The sequence below is a fragment of the Metopolophium dirhodum genome, chromosome 1 (genome assembly GCF_019925205.1).
Source record: "Metopolophium dirhodum isolate CAU chromosome 1, ASM1992520v1, whole genome shotgun sequence".
Taxonomy (NCBI): domain Eukaryota; kingdom Metazoa; phylum Arthropoda; class Insecta; order Hemiptera; family Aphididae; genus Metopolophium; species Metopolophium dirhodum.
The window spans coordinates 156,392,436-156,418,482 of NC_083560.1; the positions used below are offsets into that span (position 1 = coordinate 156,392,436).

The 26,047-nt window shown below is 16.0% G+C and overlaps 4 pseudogenes; 3 read left to right on the forward strand and 1 right to left on the reverse strand.

Annotated features, from left to right (window-relative positions):
* The first annotated feature begins 5,380 nt into the window (after window positions 1-5,380).
* Window positions 5,381-6,390, forward strand: LOC132933441 (cytochrome c oxidase subunit 2-like; annotated as a pseudogene).
* Window positions 6,391-11,225: 4,835 nt separating this feature from the next.
* Window positions 11,226-12,867, reverse strand: LOC132934707 (NADH-ubiquinone oxidoreductase chain 5-like; annotated as a pseudogene).
* Window positions 12,868-15,235: 2,368 nt separating this feature from the next.
* LOC132933442 (cytochrome b-like) lies at window positions 15,236-16,035 on the forward strand (annotated as a pseudogene).
* A 5,735-nt stretch (window positions 16,036-21,770) lies between these two features.
* On the forward strand, window positions 21,771-25,424 carry LOC132933443 (cytochrome c oxidase subunit 2-like; annotated as a pseudogene).
* Window positions 25,425-26,047: the final 623 nt, after the last annotated feature.

Below are 26,047 nucleotides of genomic sequence, written 5' to 3' on the forward strand. Positions count from 1 at the left end.
ATATATTCATGACAGCGATATATGAACTATTTAAAATAAGTAAAATTAATCGTGGATTATCAATTAAAAAACAGGTTCCTCTAATAAGACTAAAATACCGCCAAATTTTTTAAATTTAAAGAACATAACTATTAATTTTTTAGTAAATTAATTTAAACTTTTATAATAGGGTATCTAATCCTAGTTTTAAATAAAATTTAATAGAATAAAATAATTATAATAATAATTCTTAATTAAATTTTACTTTATTAAAAAAAATTAAATTATAAATTATACTTAATACTAATAACCAAACTATTTTACTTGTATATTATGTTTAACCGCAACTGCTGGCACATATTTAGTTTATACTTAAATTAATAATTAAATCTAAATCTCTTTAATATTTAATATTTAATACTGAGAATTATTAAAATCCTTTAAGAACTTATTAACAATCAAAAAATTTCATGTATTTTCTTAATTAAATAAAATTTTATAATAAAATAAATTATATTTATATATAAAATAATAATAATATGGTTTAATATTATTAAAATAAGCAATTTTTAATTAAATTTTAATTTTATTGAATTTATAATAAATTACAATTTTAAATTAAACAATAAAACTTAAGTAAATAAAAATAAATTTTCCAAATTTGAAGACAAAAATTATACACAATTATGTAGTTATACCCAAAAATTTCTCACAAAAATATTTTAATTAACGAATTATGATAAAAAATCGAATAAAGAATTTTTATTTTTACAATTTTTGAAAAACCAAATTATACAATTTTTAATAATTTAACTCAACTTTTTAAAATAAAAAAACTAAATTGTAATTTTTCAACATATTTTTTTTTAATAATGGACATTTCTAACAAATTAAAATTAATTTTATAGATAAAAAAAGTATACTTTTTTTAGTTAATTTATACGACTATTTACATATATTTAAATATTTATATACTGATTAATTCCTAAATTGAAATTTTAATAAAATATAAATATTTTCTGTAATCAGGTTTATACATTTAATGAGCTAAAATTTTAAATTAAACAATAAAACTCGAATAAATAAAAATAAATTTTCCAAATTTGAAGACAAAAATCATACACAATTATGTAGTTATACCCAAAAATTTCTCACAAAAATATTTTAGTTAACGAATTATGATAAAAAATCGAATAAAGAATTTTTATTTTTGCAATTTTTGAAAAACCAAATTATACAATTTTTAATAATTTAACTCAACTTTTTAAAGTAAAAAAACTAAAATTGTAATTTTTCAACATATTTTTTTTTAATAATGGACATTTCTAACAAATTAAAATTAATTTTATAGATAAAAAAAGTATACTTTTTTTAGTTAATTTATACGACTATTTACATATATTTAAATATTTATATACTGATTAATTCCTAAATTAAAATTTTAATAAAATATAAATATTTTCTGTAATCAGGTTTATACATTTAATGAACTAAAATTTTAAATTAAACAATAAAACTCGAATAAATAAAAATAAATTTTCCAAATTTGAAGACAAAAATCATACACAATTATGTAGTTATACCCAAAAATTTCTCACAAAAATATTTTAGTTAACGAATTATGATAAAAAATCGAATAAAGAATTTTTATTTTTGCAATTTTTGAAAAACCAAATTATACAATTTTTAATAATTTAACTCAACTTTTTAAAGTAAAGAAAACTAAAATTGTAATTTTTCAACATATTTTTTTTTAATAATGGACATTTCTAACAAATTAAAATTAATTTTATAGATAAAAAAAGTATACTTTTTTTAGTTAATTTATACGACTATTTACATATATTTAAATATTTATATACTGATTAATTCCTAAATTAAAATTTTAATAAAATATAAATATTTTCTGTAATCAGGTTTATACATTTAATGAGCTAAAATTTTAAATTAAACAATAAAACTCGAATAAATAAAAATAAATTTTCCAAATTTGAAGACAAAAAATCATACACAATTATGTAGTTATACCCAAAAAATTTCTCACAAAAATATTTTAGTTAACGAATTATGATAAAAAATCGAATAAAGAATTTTTATTTTTGCAATTTTTGAAAAACCAAATTATACAATTTTTAATAATTTAACTCAACTTTTTTAAAGTAAAAAAACTAAAATTGTAATTTTTCAACATATTTTTTTTTAATAATGGACATTTCTAACAAATTAAAATTAATTTTATAGCTAAAAAAAAATATACTTTTTTTAGTTAATTTATACGACTATTCCTACTTTAATTTTTCAAATAATTGAATTTTTCAAACTAGAAACCCTTATATATATATATACAATAAATATATGTATATATTCATATAAGGATTTATATACATATATATTATATATATATAAGATGTATAGATAATATTACTATATAAGGATTTATATATATATATATATATATATATATAATATAAGCTATATAGATTGTATATATGTATTATATATATATACTATATATATATGAAGTCTATATATGTATACTACTATATATATTAATAAATCCTCTATATACTCTTTCTTCTTTCTTTTTTTTTTAAAGGAGGGCTACGCCCCCCTTTTTAGACAATTACAAACGTCATGCCTCACTAAAACATATTTTTTTTAAAATTTTATTGAGATTATTCCCAATCTCTATCTAAACCAAGAAACATTTTTTTACTAAACAATATTTTTAAAAATAAAATGCCTGAAAAAGGGTTACTTTGATAGAGTAAATCATGTATTATATATACTTTTATTATACTTTAAGAAACTATCTAATATAAATTTCAAAAATTTATATGCATAAACACCTAAGTATATATCATAAAGAAAAATAAGCTAAAATAAGCTTTTGGATTCATACTTCAAATATAGAATAAAATTCTTTTTTCTGATAAATTTAAATTTAACAAAAATTATATTTTTTACATTATTAATATTTAGAACTTTAATATCAATTTCAGCATCAAATTGATTATCAATATGAATAGGATTAGAATTAAATCTATTTTCAATTATTCCAATTTTAAACTTTAAGTCATCAATTTACTCAATTGAAGCTACAATAAAATATTTTTTAATTCAAGCTTTTGCTTCAATTTTATTACTAATTTTTTTAATTAATAAAAATCTATTATTTATAAATAATGATAATATTTTAATTATAATATCACTATTAATAAAATTAAGATTAATACCTTTTCATTTATGATTACCTTCAATAATAGAAGGACTGAATTGAATATCATGTTTATTAATAATAACTTGACAAAAAATCACACCTTTAATTATAATTTCTTATTTAAATATTAATAAAAATATAATTTTTTTAATTGTATTAATCTCAATAAATTCAATTTTTGGTTTAAATCAAAATTCAATACGTAAAATTTTAGCTATATCATCAATTAATAATACTACCTGAATACTATTTGCAATTTTAATAAATGAAAATTTATGAATTAATTACTTTTTAATTTATTCTTTATTAAATTTTTTAATTATTAAAATACTTAATAATTATAATGTTAATTATATTAATCAAATAAAACTATTTAATTTAAATTTTTTTTTTAAATTAAATATATTAATATTAATTTTTTCAATTATAGGTTTACCTCCCATAATAGGATTTTTAATAAAATGAATACTAATTAAAACTTTAATCTATAATAATATATATATTATTATAATAATATTAATTATACTAACTATTTTAAATTTACTTTTTTATATTAAATTAACTTATTTTATATTATTTAATTTTAATCTTTTTAATAAATGATATCTAATATATAAAAAAAACAATTATGATTTCATTATATTAATAAATTTTTTTTAGATTATTTTTTAGTTACTTATTTATTTATTAAGGTTTTAAGTTAACTAAATAAACTATTAATCTTCAAAATTAAAAATATTATATTTTAAACCTTAATTAAATAATTAATACCTTTAAATTTGCAATTTAATATCATTTAATATGAATATAAGATTTAATGATAAAAAGATTATTTAATCTATATATAAATTTACAATTTACAACCTATTATCAGCCATTTTATCTATAAAATGAATTTTTTCAACTAATCATAAAGATATTGGAACTTTATACTTTTTATTTGGTATTTGATCAGGTATTAATTAGGATCATCTCTTAGAATTTTAATTCGTCTAGAACTAAGACAAATTAATTCTATTATTAATAATAACCAATTATATAATGTAATTGTAACAATTCATGCTTTTATTATAATTTTTTTTATAACAATACCAATTGTAATTGGTGGATTTGGAAATTGATTAATTCCTATAATAATAGGTTGTCCTGATATATCATTCCCACGTTTAAATAACATTAGATTTTGATTATTACCCCCATCATTAATAATAATAATTTGTAGTTTTTTAATTAATAATGGAAACAGGAACAGGATGAACTATTTATCCACCTTTATCAAATAACATTGCACATAATAATATTTCAGTTGATTTAACTATTTTTTCCTTACATTTAGCAGGAATCTCCTCAATTTTAGGAGCAATTAACTTTATTTGTACAATTCTTAATATAATACCAAATAATATAAAATTAAATCAAATTCCTCTTTTCCCTTGATCAATTTTAATTACAGCTATTTTATTAATTTTATCTTTACCAGTCTTAGCTGGTGCTATTACAATATTATTAACTGATCGAAATTTAAACACTTCATTTTTTGATCCAGCAGGAGGAGGAGATCCTATTCTTTATCAACATTTATTTTGATTCTTTGGACATCCTGAAGTTTATATTTTAATTTTACCTGGATTTGGATTAATTTCACATATTATTAGTCAAGAAAGAAATAAAAATGAAACATTTGGTAATATTAGAATAATTTATGCAATATTAACTATTGGATTATTAGGATTTATTGTATGAGCTCATCATATATTTACAATTGGTATAGATGTTGATACACGAGCATATTTTACATCAGCAACTATAATTATTGCCATTCCTACAGGAATTAAAATTTTTAGATGATTAGCTACTATTTATGGATCTAAAATTAATTTTTCACCCTCAACAATTTGATCTTTAGGTTTCATTTTTCTATTTACAATTGGTGGCTTAACAGGAGTTATTCTTGCTAATTCATCTATTGATATTATTCTTCATGATACTTATTATGTAGTAGCTCATTTTCATTATGTATTATCTATAGGAATTGTATTTGCAATTATTGCTAGACTAATTCATTGATTCCCAATTTTTACAGGATTTTCTATAAATAACTTTATTTTAAAAATTCAATTTATTTTAATATTTATTGGAGTAAATTTAACTCTTTTTTCCCCCAACATTTTTTAGGTTTAAATGGAATACCTCGACGTTATACAGATTATCCTAATAATTTTTTATTATGAAATATAATTTCATCAATTGGATCAATAATTTCAACATTTAGAATTATCATTTTAATTTATTCAATTTGAAATAGAATTTTTTTAAAAAAAACAACAATTTTCAAATTAAATTTAAGAAACTCTATTGAATGAATTCATAATTTACCTCCATTAGAACATTCATATTCAGAATTACCTTTAATTATTAATTTCTAATATGGCAGAAATTATATGCAATGAACTTAAAATTCATTTATAAAGAATAATCTTTTTTTAGAAATTATAACTTGATTAAAACTAAGATTTCAAAATAGAAATTCGCCATTAATAGAACAATTAATTTTTTTTCATGATCATACAATTTTTATTATTATTATAATTATATCAACAATTACTTACATAATATTATTTATTATAAACAATAAATTTATTAATATTAAAATTTCAGAAAATCAAATAATTGAGTTTATTTGAACAACAACTCCACCTATTATTTTAATTTTTATTGCCATACCTTCTTTACATTTATTATATTTAATAGATGAAATTAAATGTCCTATTTTAACAATTAAAATTTTTGGGCATCAATGATTTTGATCCTATGAATACTCAGATTTTTCAAATATTGAATTTGAATCATATATAATTAATGATTTAAATAAAGAAAATTTCCGTTTAATTGAAGTAGATAATAAAACTATTATCCCATTTAAATTTAATATTCGACTTTTAATTTCTATCAGATGATGTTATTCACTCTTTATCAGATGATGTTATTCACTCTTGAACTATTCCAAGTTTAGCAATTAAAATTGATGCAATTCCAGGACGAATAAACCAAATTAATCTTTTTATAAATCGTCCTGGAATATACTTTGGTCAATGTTCAGAAATTTGCGGAATTAATCATAGATTTATACCAATTCAGATTGAATCAATTAATTTAAATAAATTTATCTATTGAATTAAAAACTTTTAACTCATTAGATGACTGAAAAGCAAAGTAATGATCTCTTAAATCAAAATATAGTAAATTAGCAATTACTTCTAATGAAAGAGATTAGTTAAAGTTATAACATTAATTTGTCAAATTAAAATTATTTATTTATATCACTTAATCCCTCAAATAGCACCAATAAATTGATTAATTCTATTTATATTTTTTTTTTCTATATTCTATTTAATTATAAATCTATTATACTTTAATTTTATTAAAAATATAAAAATTAAAATTTCATTTAAAAATAACATAAAAAATTATAATAAATTTATTTAATATTTTTGACCCTTCAACAAAAGTTTTTAATTTAGAATTAAATTGAATTAGAACTTTATTAATTATTTTAATAATACCAAATTTTTTATGAATTATACCAAATCGAATAAATTGATTTATATTTAAAATTTTTAATATATTAAATAACGAAATATTAATATTATATAAAATAAAAAAAACTAAATCACCTGCATTTATATTTATTGCATTATTTATATTTATTTTACTTAATAACTTTTTTAGATTATTTCCTTATATTTTTTCATCATCAAGTCATATAATTTTTTCAATTACTTTAGCTTTACCATTCTGATTATTTTACATTATTTTTTCAACATGTAAAAATACAAAAAATATAATTGCACATTTAATTCCACTTAATACACCAATTTATTTAGCCCCATTAATAACAATCATTGAAACAATAAGAATTATTATTCGACCATTTTCTTTATCTATTCGTCTAACTGCAAATTTAATTGCAGGACACTTACTTATAACATTATTAAACTTTAATTCAATAATAATCATTATTATTTTAATTCAAATATTTATAATAATTTTGAATTATGTGTAGCCTTAATCCAAAGATATGTATTTTCAATTCTTTCATCTTTATATTCTAGAGAATAATGATAAAAATTAATCAACCTTATTTTATTCTAAATTTAAGTCCATGACCAATTTTAATAGCTTTAAATACTTTTAATTTAATGATTTCAAATATCATAATTATAAATTTTAAATTTAATTTAATATCATTAATAAATTTAATTTTAATTATTACTATTTCAATCTTATGATGACGAGATGTAATTCGAGAAAGAACATTTCAAGGTAATCATAATTTTTATATTATAAATCTAATTAAATTTAGAATAATCTTATTTATTATTTCTGAAATATTTTTATTTATTTCATTTTTTTGAAATTTTTTACATAATTCTTTAGCACCATCAATTGAATTAGGATTAAACTGACCTCCTAAAAACATTAATTTTTTCAATCCATTATTAATCCCATTACTAAATACAATTATTTTTATTAACATCAAGATTCACTGTAACATTAACTCATCTTTACTTATTAAATAATTCAAAAAAAAAAACAATTATTTTTATAAATATAACAATTATTTTAAGTATCTATTTTTTATTACTTCAAATATTAGAATATAAACAAGCAACATTTACATTTTCAGACTCAATTTTTGGATCATCATTTTATATAGCAACAGGATTCCATGGTTTACACGTTATTATTGGAACAATTTTCCTAATAATCAATTTAATACGTATAATAAAAATACATTTTTCATATATTCATCACATCAGATTTGAATTAGCTGCTTGATATTGACATTTCATTGATATTATTTGATTATTTTTATATATAACTTTCTACTGATGAAATAATTAATTTTATTAATATATATAAATAGTATATTTGATTTCCAATCAAAAAGTTTAATTTTTAAATAAAATAATTATATTAAATTTAATATCAATATTAACAATATTTATTATTATACTAATTTTATTTTCAATTATAATTTTAATCAATATAAAAATAAAATTTAACTACAACAAATCAGCACCATTTGAATGTGGATTTGATCCATTTAATAAATCACGAATTCCATTTTCCTTAAATTTTTATTTGATTGCAATTATCTTTTTAATTTTTGATATTGAAATCTCAATTATTCTACCAATAATTATAAATTTCAAAATCTCTAATATACTATATTTCAATATTATATTCATAATATTTTTTATATTTATAATTATTACTATTTTTTATGAATGAAAATTTGGATCATTAAATTGAAAAATTTAAAGGATAATAGTTAAAATTTATAACATTTAATTTGCTTTTAAAAATTATTATATAATTTATCTTAAATAAGAAGTAATATTTTTACATATTAATTTCGACTTAATAATAGATTATCAAAATCCTTATTTATTAATTGAAACCAAAAAGAGGTTTATTACTGTTAATAATAATATTGAAAAAAAATTCCAATTAAAAAGATTTTAAAAAAAAAGAAGCTGCTAACTATCTTTTAAAGCATTTAAAATGTTTAATCTTTAATTTATTTATTAGTTTAATTAAAACATTATATTTTCAATATAAAAATAATTTTTATTTATAAATAATAATTTTAAAAATTAATTTTTAAATTAACTAGAAAAACTAACAAATATTTTTAAAAAAAAATATGCAAAGGTAACTACCTTACACAAAAATTTATAAAAAATTAAATCAAAAATTAATCTTTATTAAAAATAACAAAAATTAACACAATTAGAATTTTACCTTTATTTTAAAATTATCACCAAAATTAAAAATTTTTTTTACATTTAATTTTAAAAATTAATTTTTAAATTAACTAAAAAAACTAACAAATATTTTTAAAAAAAAATATGCAAAGGTAACTACCTTACACAAAAATTTATAAAAAATTAAATCAAAAATTAATCTTTATTAAAAATAACAAAAATTAACACAATTAGAATTTTACCTTTATTTTAAAATTATCACCAAAATTAAAAATTTTTTTACATTTAATTTTAAAAATTAATTTTTTAAATTAACTAGAAAAACTAACAAATATTTTTAAAAAAAAATATGCAAAGGTAACTACCTTACACAAAAATTTATAAAAAATTAAATCAAAAATTAATCTTTATTAAAAATAACAAAAATTAACACAATTAGAATTTTACCTTTATTTTAAAATTATCACCAAAATTAAAAATTTTTTTTACATTTAATTTTAAAAATTAATTTTTAAATTAACTAGAAAAACTAACAAAATATTTTTAAAAAAAAATATGCAAAGGTAACTACCTTACACAAAAATTTATAAAAAATTAAATCAAAAATTAATCTTTATTAAAAATAACAAAAATTAACACAATTAGAATTTTACCTTTATTTTAAAATTATCACCAAAATTAAAAATTTTTTTTTACATTTAATTTTAAAAATTAATTTTTAAATTAACTAAAAAAACTAACAAATATTTTTAAAAAAAAATATGCAAAGGTAACTACCTTACACAAAAATTTATAAAAAATTAAATCAAAAATTAATCTTTATTAAAAATAACAAAAATTAACACAATTAGAATTTTACCTTTATTTTAAAATTATCACCGAAATTAAAAATTTTTTTTACATTTAATTTAAAAATTAATTTTTAAATTAACTAGAAAAACTAACAAATATTTTTAAAAAAAAATATGCAAAGGTAACTACCTTACACAAAAATTTATAAAAAAATTAAATCAAAAATTAATCTTTATTAAAAATAACAAAAATTAACACAATTAGAATTTTACCTTTATTTTAAAATTATCACCAAAATTAAAATTTTTTTTACATTTAATTTAAAAATTAATTTTTAAATTAACTAGAAAAACTAACAAATATTTTTAAAAAAAAATATGCAAAGGTAACTACCTTACACAAAAATTTATAAAAAATTAAATCAAAAATTAATCTTTATTAAAAATAACAAAAATTAACACAATTAGAATTTTACCTTTATTTTAAAATTATCACCAAAATTAAAAATTTTTTTTACATTTAATTTTAAAAATTAATTTTTAAATTAACTAGAAAAACTAACAAATATTTTTAAAAAAAAATATGCAAAGGTAACTACCTTACACTAAAATTTATAAAAAATTAAATCAAAAATTAATCTTTATTAAAAATAACAAAAATTAACACAATTAGAATTTTACCTTTATTTTAAAATTATCACCAAAATTAAAAATTTTTTTTACATTTAATTTTAAAAATTAATTTTTAAATTAACTAGAAAAACTAACAAATATTTTTAAAAAAAAATATGCAAAGGTAACTACCTTACACAAAAATTTATAAAAAATTAAATCAAAAATTAATCTTTATTAAAAATAACAAAAATTAACACAATTAGAATTTTACCTTTATTTTAAAATTATCACCAAAATTAAAAATTTTTTTTACATTTAATTTTAAAAATTAATTTTTAATTAACTAGAAAAACTAACAAATATTTTTAAAAAAAAATATGCAAAGGTAACTACCTTACACAAAAATTTATAAAAAATTAAATCAAAAATTAATCTTTATTAAAAATAACAAAAATTAACACAATTAGAATTTTACCTTTATTTTAAAATTATCACCAAAATTAAAAATTTTTTTTACATTTAATTTTAAAAATTAATTTTTAAATTAACTAGAAAAACTAACAAATATTTTTAAAAAAAAATATGCAAAGGTAACTACCTTACACAAAAATTTATAAAAAATTAAATCAAAAATTAATCTTTATTAAAAATAACAAAAATTAACACAATTAGAATTTTACCTTTATTTTAAAATTATCACCAAAATTAAAAATTTTTTTTACATTTAATTTTAAAAATTAATTTTTAAATTAACTAGAAAAACTAACAAATATTTTTAAAAGATATTTAAAAAAATTTATTTTACCTTTATATCTTCAATATAATGCTCTTAAATTAAGCTATTTAAATTTAATAATTAAATAATAAAATAATTAAAAATCATAAAAAAAATAATAAAATATAAACTTTATAACTATTTAAAAAAATACTCTGTCTAAATCTAATTATTTCTTAAAAAAATAAATTAAACCTCTATTTAAATTATATTCAATTCAACCAATTTCAAAACCTTTAAAGTAAAAAATCCAATATAAAGAAAATTATTTAAAAAAAAATTTACTTTAAAAAATAATAAATTTCATATTAATCTAAAAAAAAAAATATTAATAAAGAAAATATATATTTTTATAGAAAATAAAAAATTATTAAGTTCAAAAAAAAATCAAATTCTAAAAAATAAAATTAATACTCTTAAAATCTTAAATTTAAATTCTAATAAAATTAAATCAAATTTATAAAATATTAATCATATAAAAAAAGAACCAAAAAAACAACATAATAAAACTAATAAATATTATACTAATAATTAAGATTTTTCTTTCAAATTTAATAATCATTAAATAATTAAATATAGAAAAATTTATTATTATTAAATAATAAATTACACGAATTGAATAAAAAAAGTTAAAAAAAAGAAAATAAAAAAAAAAAAAAAAAAAAAAATTCAAATTTATTATTAAAAAGTATTCAAAAATCAAGTCCTTAGAATAAAAACTACAGAAAAAAGGAAAACCACATAATGATATTAAAGTAAATATAAAAATCAAACCACAAAAAGGTAAATAATCAATTAATCCCCCTATTTTACGAATATCTTGATTATTATTTATATTAAGAATTAAAATACCAGATCTCAAAAATATTATAGATTTAAATAAGCATGTATTAATAAATAAAAAAAACATATATCAATTTTACCTAAACATAAAATCATAAATATAAAACTTATTTGACTTAAAGTAGAAAAAAGCAATAATTTTCTTTAAATCAAATTCAAAAATTGCATTTAAACCAGATATTAATATAGTTAAACAAGAAATTACTATTAAATAATTTAAAAAAGAAAAATTTAAAAAAATTTCATTAAACCGAATTATTAAATAAATACCAGCAGTTACTAAAGTAGAAGAATGAACTAAAGAAGAAACAGGTGTAGGAGCTGCTATAGCTAAAGGCAACCAAGAAGAAAAAGGAATTTGAGCTCTTTTAGTCAAAGAAGCAAATATAATTATCAAACTAATAAAAAATAAATAATTTAAATTTCTATAATAATTAATTAAAATAAAATTTCAAGAACCAAAATTTAATATTCAAATTATAGATATAATAATAAATAAATCACCTAAACGATTTAAAATAACAGTTACCAATCCCGAACTATAAGATTTTTTATTTTTGATAAAAAACAACTAAACAGAAAGAAACCATTCCTAAACCATCTCAACCCAACAAAATTCTAATTAAATTAGGACTAAGAATTAAAAAAAATATAAACATAATAAAAAAATTTATTAATATTAAAAATCGATTCTTATTAAAATCATAATTTATATATTCTATTCTATACAATAAAATTATTGAAGAAATCAAAAATACAAAAGAAATAAATATTAAAGATATTCAATCCAATAAAATAACATATAAATAAAAATATATACTCAATAAAATAAAATTTATCAAAATAAATTAATAATAAGCCTAAAATAAAAAAAATAATAAATGATATAAAAAAAAAAAAAAAAAAAAAAAAAAAAAAAAATTAAATTTAATTATTTAAATATAACATATAATCTTTAATTCCACAAATTAATATTTTAATTAAACTATTTAAATAACAAAATAATTCTATAATTAAAAAAATTATATTCAAAGGTAATCAATGTATAAATAATAATAAATATTCTGTTAAATTAATATAAACTAAATAATTTATATTAAAAAATAATTTACCATATTGAGTATATAAATATAAATAAAGACTATATAAAAATATTAAAATCATAATTAATAAATAAAATATATAAAAATAATCTAATCAAATTATTAAACTAATTAATAAAAATAATTCACCAAATAAATTTAAAGAAGGAGGAAAAGATATATTAGAAGAACATAATAAAAATCATCAAAATGATAAAAAAGGATAAATATTAATTAAACCTTTATTTAAAAACATTCTACGACTTTTAAAACGTAAATAACAAATATATTTCTTAAACAAAATAATCCAGAAGAACATAAACCATGACCAAATATTAAAATTAATGAACCAAAATAACCTCAATTATTTAAAGTTAAAAACCCAATAATAACTAAACCTATATGAACAACAGAAGAATAAGCAATTAAAATTTTAAGATCTCTTTGAAAAAAACAAACTAATCTTAAAATTATTATTCCTAATAAACATAAAGAAATTAATAAATAATTAAATTTAAGATTAATCTTAAAAATTAACATTAAAATATGATAAATACCAAAACCACCTAATTTTAATATAATACCAGCTAAAATTATTGAACCACAAATAGGAGCTTCAACATGAGCTTTAGGTAATCAGATATGAAATATAAATAAAGGTATTTTAACTAAAAAAAATTATTATTAAAAATATATAAAAATAAAAATTTAAATTATTTAAATAATCAAAATAATACATAAATATAAAGTTAAAATTATTTAAACTTAATAAACATGAAAAAAAAAGGTAAAGAAAAAAAAATTATATAAATAAATAAATAAAATCCAGCTTTAAAACGCTCATATTGATATCCTCAACCATAAATTAAAATAATTACAGGAATTAAATTAATTTCATAAAAAATATAAAATAAAAAAAAAACTATTTCTAAAAAAAACAAAAATAAAAAATAATAACAAAAATAAATATTAATAAATTAAAATAATTTAAATAATTATTTTTAAAATTAAGTCTAGAAATATAAACTAATCTAATAATCCAAATACCTAATATAAATATTAAATAAGAAAATATATCTATACCAAATAAATATCTAATATTTAAAAAATAATTGAATATTGGAATCTTAAAATATATAAAAAAAAAAAAAAAAAAAAAAAAAAATTCTGGGCTAATCATCATCTTTTAACCTTCAAGCTAAAAAAAAAATCATTCTAAAAATAATTAATATTAAAATTATTAACATTGTAAAATTATTAATGATTTTATATAATCATTTCCATATATACGAACTATTAAAATCAAAATTGTTAAACCTAATACTCTTTCACTAATACAAAAAATAAAAAAAAACTAATAATAAAATATATTGCTTAATAAATATTATTAAATTTAACAAAAATAATAAAGATAAAATTAATAATAAATATTCTAATCCTAAAAGTATTATTAATAAATGATTAAAATTAAAAATATAAAATAAGACTCCAGAAAATAATATAAATATTAAAACTAAAATAAATAAATTTATCATTTTAATAGTTTAAAAAAAACATTGATATTGTAAATCAAAATTATAAAATTATTTAAAATAAATCAGTATAAATATATACATATTATCATTAATCTCCAAAATTAATATTTTAATTAAAATATATACTGAATTTTAAAAATTATTTTATTAACTAATTTAATTATAGCAATTATATTAACAATAATGAAATCACCTATTAGATCAAATTTAATTATTTTAATTCAAACAATAACTTTAACTATAATAATTAATTTAATTAATAAAACATCATGAATTTCATTTATAGTTTTCATTTTATATATTGGAGGATTAATAATTATTTTTTTATATATCTCAAGAATTGCTTTTAATGAATTAAATATTAATAAAAATTATAAAAACATAATTTACAAAATAATTTTTATATTCTTAATATTAATTTACTTTAAATTATCTCTAAATATAGAAAATATGATTTATGAAAATAAATTTATATTTGAAGATAACTTTTACTTATTAAACATATTTATAATACCTAATAATATTTTAATCTATATAATTATATTTATTCTTTTTTTTTATATTAATTTTAATTATCTGAATATTAAAAATTAATAAAGGACCAATTCGACAAAAAACCAATTAATGAAAAAAAACATAATAAAAATTATATCACCAATATTAAACTTACCAACACCTACTAGAATTAGTTTTATATGAAATTTTGGATCTTTATTAATAATCTGCTTAATTAATCAAATTTTAAACAGGATTATTTTTAGCTTTCCATTATAAAACAGATATTAACTTAGCTTTTCAAAGAATTATTAATATAAATCGAAATATTAATTTTGGATGATTAATTCGTTCTTTCCATGCTAATGGGGGCATCAATATTTTTTATTATAATTTATATTCATATTAGACGAGGAATTTATATAAATTCATTTAATTTTAAAATAACATGAATTGTAGGAGTATTATTATTATTATTAACTATAATAACAGCTTTTGTAGGATATGTATTACCATGAGGACAAATATCATTTTGAGGTGCAACAGTAATTACAAATCTTTTATCAGCAATTCCATATTTAGGAAATTCAATTGTAATTTGAATTTGAGGAGGCTTCTCTATTAGTAATGCTACATTAACACGATTTTTTTCAATTCACTTTATTTTACCTTTTATTATTATTTTATTTACTTTTATTCATCTTTTTTTTTTACATATAACAGGATCTAATAATCCATTAGGTATTAATAGAAATTTTGATAAAATCAGATTTTCACCTTATTTCTTAATTAAAGATTTAATTGGATTAATTATATTTATATGAATATTTTTCATTTTAACTTTAATTTTTCCTTATTTATTAAATGATCATAATAATTTTGATATAGCAAATTCAATAATTACGCCTAATCATATTCAACCAGAATGATATTTTTTTATTTTCATATTCAATTTTACGAGCAATCCCTAATAAATTAGGAGGAGTTATTGCCTTAATATTATCAATTTTAATTTTATTGATTATACCTTTATTAAATAAAAAAAACTTCTTAAGAAATAAATTTTATCCTATAAATAAAATTCTATTTTGAATTTTTATTATAACATTTTTTATATTAACATGAATTGGTATACAACCAGTTGAATATCCTTTTATTTCAACAAGTCAAATTTTTACAACAATTTACTTTTCATATTTTTTTATTAATTTTCTATATTATAAAAATATGAGATAAATTATTAACTTAATAAAATCAGTTAATTAATTTATTTAAAATATTTATTTTGAAAATAAAAATAGAAATTAATTCTATTAACTTAATACTAAAATTAATGATATAAGTTAAATAATTTAATAGAAAAATTAAATATAAATAAAAATAAAGATAAAGGTAAAATTAATTTTCAAATTAAATATATTAACTTATCATAACGAAAACGTGGTAAAAACCCACGTAATCAAATAATTAAAAATATAAATGTTAAAATAAAAATATTTAAATAAAATTTAATTCATTATTAAACCAAAAAATATTTCACATAATAATATACCTATAAATATAATTCTTATATATTCAGATATAAAAATAAAAATAAAAGATAAACTTCTAAATTCAATATTAAAACCAGAAACTAATTCTGATTCTCCTTCAGAAAAATCAAAAGGAGAACGATTCATTTCTGCTAAAAATCTAATTAATAATAAAATAAATATTAAAAAAAGAAAAAAAAAAAATTTAGAATTTATTTGATAAATATAAAAATCATTTAAATTAAATCTATTAATTAAAAATATTAAATTTATAATAATAATTATTATTCTTACTTCATAAGAAATTATTTGAGAAATAAAACGAATTATCCCTAAAACTGAATAATTAGAATTAGATGATCATCTAATTATTAAAAAAATATAAACTATTAAACTCGAACAACAAAACATATAAATTAAACCAAAACCTATAATATAATTTATACCAATATAAGGATAAATAAATCAAAAAAAAAACAGAAATTAATAAACCTAATATAGGGGAAATTATAAAAATTAAAAAATTTATATTTCTAGGATAATTAACTTCTTTAAAAAATAACTTTAAACCATCACCTATAGGTTGAAAAACACCTTTAATAAAAAATTTATTAGGGCCTTTACGTAATTGAATATAACCTAAAACTTTACGTTCTAATAAAGTAAAAAAAGCTACTCTTATGAAAACTATTAAAAATAAAATCAAAAAATTAATAATTATAATAAATATAAAAATTACTATCTATAATTAAAAATTATATAATTAAATTCTAAATTTAACACAATTATCTGCCAAAATAGTTAAATTAATTTAATTCACTTAATAAAAAAAATTTAATTTAATTATTTAATCCTTTCGTACTAAAATAAATTATTTTTTAAAAGATAGAAACCAACCTGGCTTACACCGGTTTGAACTCAAATCATGTAAGAATTTAAAGGTCGAACAGACCTAATACTTAAAATTTTGCACCTAAAGATTAATCTTAATTCAACATCGAGGTCGCAAACTAATTTTTAAATTTGAACTTAAAAAATTAATTACGCTGTTATCCCTAAAGTAACTTTTTCCTATAATTAAAAATTTTAATTCAAATAATCACTAAATAATGTAAAATTTTAAAAAAAGTTTAATAATTTTTTTTATCACCCCAATAAAATAAATAATAAAATTAAAATATTTATAATCCAAAAAAATTAAAATTAATATTTATAAAGTTTTATAGGGTCTTATCGTCCCTTTAAATAATTTAAGCTTTTTTACTTAAAAATAAAATTTTAATTATATAAATAATAAAGTTTATTTCTCATCAAATCTTTCATACAAGTCCTCAATTAAAAGACTAATTATTATGCTACCTTTGCACAGTCAAAAATACTGCAGCTATTTAAATAAATCATTGAGCAGATCCTATATTAAATTAAACTTAATACAATGTTTTTGTTAAACAGATGAAAATAATTTTTGCCGAATTCATAATTTATAAATATAAATTATACTAATTTAATCATTATTACTAAAAATTAAATATTAATTAATAAAATTTAATAAAAAAAATAAATAAATTTATAATAAATTAAAACTAAATAAATAATAAATTTTTACAAACTTATAATAAAAATTTCTATTCCTAATAAATTATTAAAATAAATAAATTATTATATAAAAAATTTTAAGCTTATCCCTAAAATAATTTAAATTTAAAATATTAATATATAAAATCAAAATAACTTTTAAAATTTTAAATTAAATTTAAATCTTAAATAACTAAATATAATATAACGAATTAAATTTCAAAACTAATATTATTTTATAAATATTTATAAAACAATAAATTAATAATAAAATTAACTCTATAAATTTTGAGAAATTAAAAAAAAATTAAAAATTTTAATTAACCCTGATACAAAAGGTACTAAAAATATTCTTTTTAAAATTTAACTAATTCTTTTACAATACTATTAGAACTATAAATCTAAAAATTAATTTTTACTTAATACTAAAACCCTAAAATAAATAAATTACTTTTATAAAAAATCAATAAAAAATAAATATATTAATAACTTTAATTTAAATAAAGTTTAACAACATCCTATCATTGTAAATGACATACTTAAATTTAGATATTTATTTATAAAAAATATAATCTTTCTAAATACACTTTCCAGTACATTTACTTTGTTACGACTTGTCTTATTTTTTAATAAGAATGACGGGCAATATGTACATATTTTAGATCTTTATTCATATTAATTAAATAAATAAATTTACTATTAAATCCAATTTCATTTTAATTTTCATCTAAAATCCAAAAATAAAATTTAATGTAACCCATTATAAACTTATTTATTAACCACATCTTGACTTAACATAAATCATAAAAATAAACAAAGAAAATAAATTTTTAAATATATTCATGACAGCGATATATGAACTATTTAAAATAAGTAAAATTAATCGTGGATTATCAATTAAAAAAACAGGTTCCTCTAATAAGACTAAAATACCGCCAAATTTTTTAAATTTTAAAGAACATAACTATTAATTTTTTAGTAAATTAATTTAAACTTTTATAATAGGGTATCTAATCCTAGTTTTAAATAAAATTTAATAGAATAAAATAATTATAATAATAATTCTTAATTAAATTTTTACTTTATTAAAAAAAATTAAATTATAAATTATACTTAATACTAATAACCAAACTATTTTACTTGTATATTATGTTTAACCGCAACTGCTGGCACATATTTAGTTTATACTTAAATTAATAATTAAATCTAAATCTCTTTAATATTTAATATTTAATACTGAGAATTATTAAAATCCTTTAAGAACTTATTAACAATCAAAAAATTTCATGTATTTTCTTAATTAAATAAAATTTTATAATAAAATAAATTATATTTATATATAAAATAATAATAATATGGTTTAATATTATTAAAATAAGCAATTTTTAATTAAATTTTAATTTTATTGAATTTATAATAAATTACAATTTTAAATTAAACAATAAAACTTAAGTAAATAAAAATAAATTTTCCCAAATTTGAAGACAAAAATTATACACAATTATGTAGTTTATACCCAAAAATTTCTCACAAAAATATTTTAATTAACGAATTATGATAAAAAATCGAATAAAGAATTTTTATTTTTACAATTTTTGAAAAAACCAAATTATACAATTTTTAATAATTTAACTCAACTTTTTAAAATAAAAAAACTAAATTGTAATTTTTCAACATATTTTTTTTTTAATAATGGACATTTCTAACAAATTAAAATTAATTTTATAGATAAAAAAAGTATACTTTTTTTAGTTAATTTATACGACTATTTACATATATTTAAATATTTATATACTGATTAATTCCTAAATTGAAATTTTAATAAAATATAAATATTTTCTGTAATCAGGTTTATACATTTAATGAGCTAAAATTTTAAATTAAACAATAAAACTCGAATAAATAAAAATAAATTTTCCAAATTTGAAGACAAAAATCATACACAATTATGTAGTTATACCCAAAAATTTCTCACAAAAATATTTTAGTTAACGAATTATGATAAAAAATCGAATAAAGAATTTTTATTTTTGCAATTTTTGAAAAACCAAATTATACAATTTTTAATAATTTAACTCAACTTTTTAAAGTAAAAAAAACTAAAATTGTAATTTTTCAACATATTTTTTTTTTAATAATGGACATTTCTAACAAATTAAAATTAATTTTATAGATAAAAAAAGTATACTTTTTTTAGTTAATTTATACGACTATTTACATATATTTAAATATTTATATACTGATTAATTCCTAAATTAAAATTTTAATAAAATATAAATATTTTCTGTAATCAGGTTTATACATTTAATGAACTAAAATTTTAAATTAAACAATAAAACTCGAATAAATAAAAATAAATTTTCCAAATTTGAAGACAAAAATCATACACAATTATGTAGTTATACCCAAAAATTTCTCACAAAAATATTTTAGTTAACGAATTATGATAAAAAATCGAATAAAGAATTTTTATTTTTGCAATTTTTGAAAAACCCAAATTATACAATTTTTAATAATTTAACTCAACTTTTTAAAGTAAAAAAACTAAAATTGTAATTTTTCAACATATTTTTTTTTAATAATGGACATTTCTAACAAATTAAAATTAATTTTATAGATAAAAAAAGTATACTTTTTTTAGTTAATTTATACGACTATTTACATATATTTAAATATTTATATACTGATTAATTCCTAAATTAAAATTTTAATAAAATATAAATATTTTCTGTAATCAGGTTTATACATTTAATGAGCTAAAATTTTAAATTAAACAATAAAACTCGAATAAATAAAAATAAATTTTTCCAAATTTGAAGACAAAAATCATACACAATTATGTAGTTATACCCAAAAAATTTCTCACAAAAATATTTTTAGTTAACGAATTATGATAAAAAATCGAATAAAGAATTTTTATTTTTGCAATTTTTGAAAAACCAAATTATACAATTTTTAATAATTTAACTCAACTTTTTAAAGTAAAAAAACTAAAATTGTAATTTTTCAACATATTTTTTTTTAATAATGGACATTTCTAACAAATTAAAATTAATTTTATAGCTAAAAAAAATATACTTTTTTTAGTTAATTTATACGACTATTCCTACTTTAATTTTTCAAATAATTGAATTTTCAAACTAGAAACCTTATATATATATATACAATAAATATATGTATATATTCATATAAGGATTTATATACATATATATATATATATATAAGATGTATAGATAATATTACTATATAAGGATTTATATATATATATATATATATATATATAATATAAGCTATATAGATGTATATATGTATTATATATATATACTATATATATATGAAGTCTATATATGTATACTACTATATATATTAATAAATCCTCTATATACTCTTTCTTCTTTCTTTTTTTTTTAAAGGAGGGCTACGCCCCCCTTTTTTAGACAATTACAAACGTCATGCCTCACTAAAACATATTTTTTTTAAAATTTTATTGAGATTATTCCCAATCTCTATCTAAACCAAGAAACATTTTTTTACTAAACAATATTTTTAAAAATAAAATGCCTGAAAAAAGGGTTACTTTGATAGAGTAAATCATGTAATTATATATACTTTTATTATACTTTAAGAAACTATCTAATCCATAAATTTCAAAAATTTATATGCATAAACACCTAAGTATATATCATAAAGAAAAATAAGCTAAAATAAGCTTTTGGATTCATACTTCAAATATAGAATAAAATTCTTTTTTCTGATAAATTTAAATTTAACAAAAATTATATTTTTTACATTATTAATATTTAGAACTTTAATATCAATTTCAGCATCAAATTGATTATCAATATGAATAGGATTAGAATTAAATCTATTTTCAATTATTCCAATTTTAAACTTTAAGTCATCAATTTACTCAATTGAAGCTACAATAAAATATTTTTTAATTCAAGCTTTTGCTTCAATTTTATTACTAATTTTTTTAATTAATAAAAATCTATTATTTATAAATAATGATAATATTTTAATTATAATATCACTATTAATAAAATTAAGATTAATACCTTTTCATTTATGATTACCTTCAATAATAGAAGGACTGAATTGAATATCATGTTTATTAATAATAACTTGACAAAAAATCACACCTTTAATTATAATTTCTTATTTAAATATTAATAAAAATATAATTTTTTTTAATTGTATTAATCTCAATAAATTCAATTTTTGGTTTAAATCAAAATTCAATACGTAAAATTTTAGCTATATCATCAATTAATAATACTACCTGAATACTATTTGCAATTTTAATAAATGAAAATTTATGAATTAATTACTTTTTAATTTATTCTTTATTAAATTTTTTAATTATTAAAATACTTAATAATTATAATGTTAATTATATTAATCAAATAAAACTATTTAATTTAAATTTTTTTTTCAAATTAAATATATTAATATTAATTTTTTCAATTATAGGTTTACCTCCCATAATAGGATTTTTAATAAAATGAATACTAATTAAAACTTTAATCTATAATAATATATATATTATTATAATAATATTAATTATACTAACTATTTTAAATTTACTTTTTTATATTAAATTAACTTATTTTATATTATTTAATTTTAATCTTTTTAATAAATGATATCTAATATATAAAAAAAACAATTATGATTTCATTATATTAATAAATTTTTTTAGATTATTTTTTAGTTACTTATTTATTTATTAAGGTTTTAAGTTAACTAAATAAACTATTAATCTTCAAAATTAAAAATATTATATTTTAAACCTTAATTAAATAATTAATACCTTTAAATTTGCAATTTAATATCATTTAATATGAATATAAGATTTAATGATAAAAAGATTATTTAATCTATATATAAATTTACAATTTACAACCTATTATCAGCCATTTTATCTATAAAATGAATTTTTTCAACTAATCATAAAGATATTGGAACTTTATACTTTTTATTTGGTATTTGATCAGGTATAATTGGATCATCTCTTAGAATTTTAATTCGTCTAGAACTAAGACAAATTAATTCTATTATTAATAATAACCAATTATATAATGTAATTGTAACAATTCATGCTTTTATTATAATTTTTTTTTATAACAATACCAATTGTAATTGGTGGATTTGGAAATTGATTAATTCCTATAATAATAGGTTGTCCTGATATATCATTCCCACGTTTAAATAACATTAGATTTTGATTATTACCCCCCATCATTAATAATAATAATTTGTAGTTTTTTAATTAATAATGGAACAGGAACAGGATGAACTATTTATCCCACCTTTATCAAATAACATTGCACATAATAATATTTCAGTTGATTTAACTATTTTTTCCTTACATTTAGCAGGAATCTCCTCAATTTTAGGAGCAATTAACTTTATTTGTACAATTCTTAATATAATACCAAATAATATAAAATTAAATCAAATTCCTCTTTTCCCTTGATCAATTTTAATTACAGCTATTTTATTAATTTTATCTTTACCAGTCTTAGCTGGTGCTATTACAATATTATTAACTGATCGAAATTTAAACACTTCATTTTTTGATCCAGCAGGAGGAGGAGATCCTATTCTTTATCAACATTTATTTTGATTCTTTGGACATCCTGAAGTTTATATTTTAATTTTACCTGGATTTGGATTAATTTCACATATTATTAGTCAAGAAAGAAATAAAAATGAAACATTTGGTAATATTAGAATAATTTATGCAATATTAACTATTGGATTATTAGGATTTATTGTATGAGCTCATCATATATTTACAATTGGTATAGATGTTGATACACGAGCATATTTTACATCAGCAACTATAATGTATTGCCATTCCTACAGGAATTAAAATTTTTAGATGATTAGCTACTATTTATGGATCTAAAATTAATTTTTCACCCTCAACAATTTGATCTTTAGGTTTCATTTTTCTATTTACAATTGGTGGCTTAACAGGAGTTATTCTTGCTAATTCATCTATTGATATTATTCTTCATGATACTTATTATGTAGTAGCTCATTTTCATTATGTATTATCTATAGGAATTGTATTTGCAATTATTGCTAGACTAATTCATTGATTCCCAATTTTTACAGGATTTTCTATAAATAACTTTATTTTAAAAAATTCAATTTATTTTAATATTTATTGGAGTAAATTTAACTTTTTTCCCCCAACATTTTTTAGGTTTAAATGGAATACCTCGACGTTATACAGATTATCCTAATAATTTTTTATTATGAAATATAATTTCATCAATTGGATCAATAATTTCAACATTTAGAATTATCATTTTAATTTATTCAATTTGAAATAGAATTTTTTTAAAAAAAAACAACAATTTTCAAATTAAATTTAAGAAACTCTATTGAATGAATTCATAATTTACCTCCATTAGAACATTCATATTCAGAATTACCTTTAATTATTAATTTCTAATATGGCAGAAATTATATGCAATGAACTTAAAATTCATTTATAAAGAATAATCTTTTTTTAGAAATTATAACTTGATTAAAACTAAGATTTCAAAATAGAAATTCGCCATTAATAGAACAATTAATTTTTTTTCATGATCATACAATTTTTATTATTATTATAATTATATCAACAATTACTTACATAATATTATTTATTATAAACAATAAATTTATTAATATTAAAATTTCAGAAAATCAAATAATTGAGTTTATTTGAACAACAACTCCACCTATTATTTTTAATTTTTATTGCCATACCTTCTTTACATTTATTATATTTAATAGATGAAATTAAATGTCCTATTTTAACAATTAAAATTTTTGGGCATCAATGATTTTGATCCTATGAATACTCAGATTTTTTCAAATATTGAATTTGAATCATATATAATTAATGATTTAAATAAAGAAAATTTCCGTTTAATTGAAGTAGATAATAAAACTATTATCCCATTTAAATTTAATATTCGACTTTTAATTTCATCAGATGATGTTATTCACTCTTGAACTATTCCAAGTTTAGCAATTAAAATTGATGCAATTCCAGGACGAATAAACCAAATTAATCTTTTTATAAATCGTCCTGGAATATACTTTGGTCAATGTTCAGAAATTTGCGGAATTAATCATAGATTTATACCAATTCAGATTGAATCAATTAATTTAAATAAATTTATCTATTGAATTAAAAACTTTTAACTCATTAGATGACTGAAAAGCAAAGTAATGATCTCTTAAATCAAAATATAGTAAATTAGCAATTACTTCTAATGAAAGAGATTAGTTAAAGTTATAACATTAATTTGTCAAATTAAAATTATTTATTTATATCACTTAATCCCTCAAATAGCACCAATAAATTGATTAATTCTATTTTATATTTTTTTTTTCTATATTCTATTTAATTATAAATCTATTATACTTTAATTTTATTAAAAATATAAAAATTAAAATTTCATTTAAAAATAACATAAAAAATTATAATAAATTTTATTTAATATTTTTGACCCTTCAACAAAAGTTTTTAATTTAGAATTAAATTGAATTAGAACTTTATTAATTATTTTAATAATACCCAAATTTTTTATGAATTATACCAAATCGAATAAATTGATTTATATTTAAAATTTTTAATATATTAAATAACGAAATATTAATATTATATAAAATAAAAAAAAACTAAATCACCTGCATTTATATTTATTGCATTATTTATATTTATTTTACTTAATAACTTTTTTAGATTATTTCCTTATATTTTTTCATCATCAAGTCATATAATTTTTTCAATTACTTTAGCTTTACCATTCTGATTATTTTACAT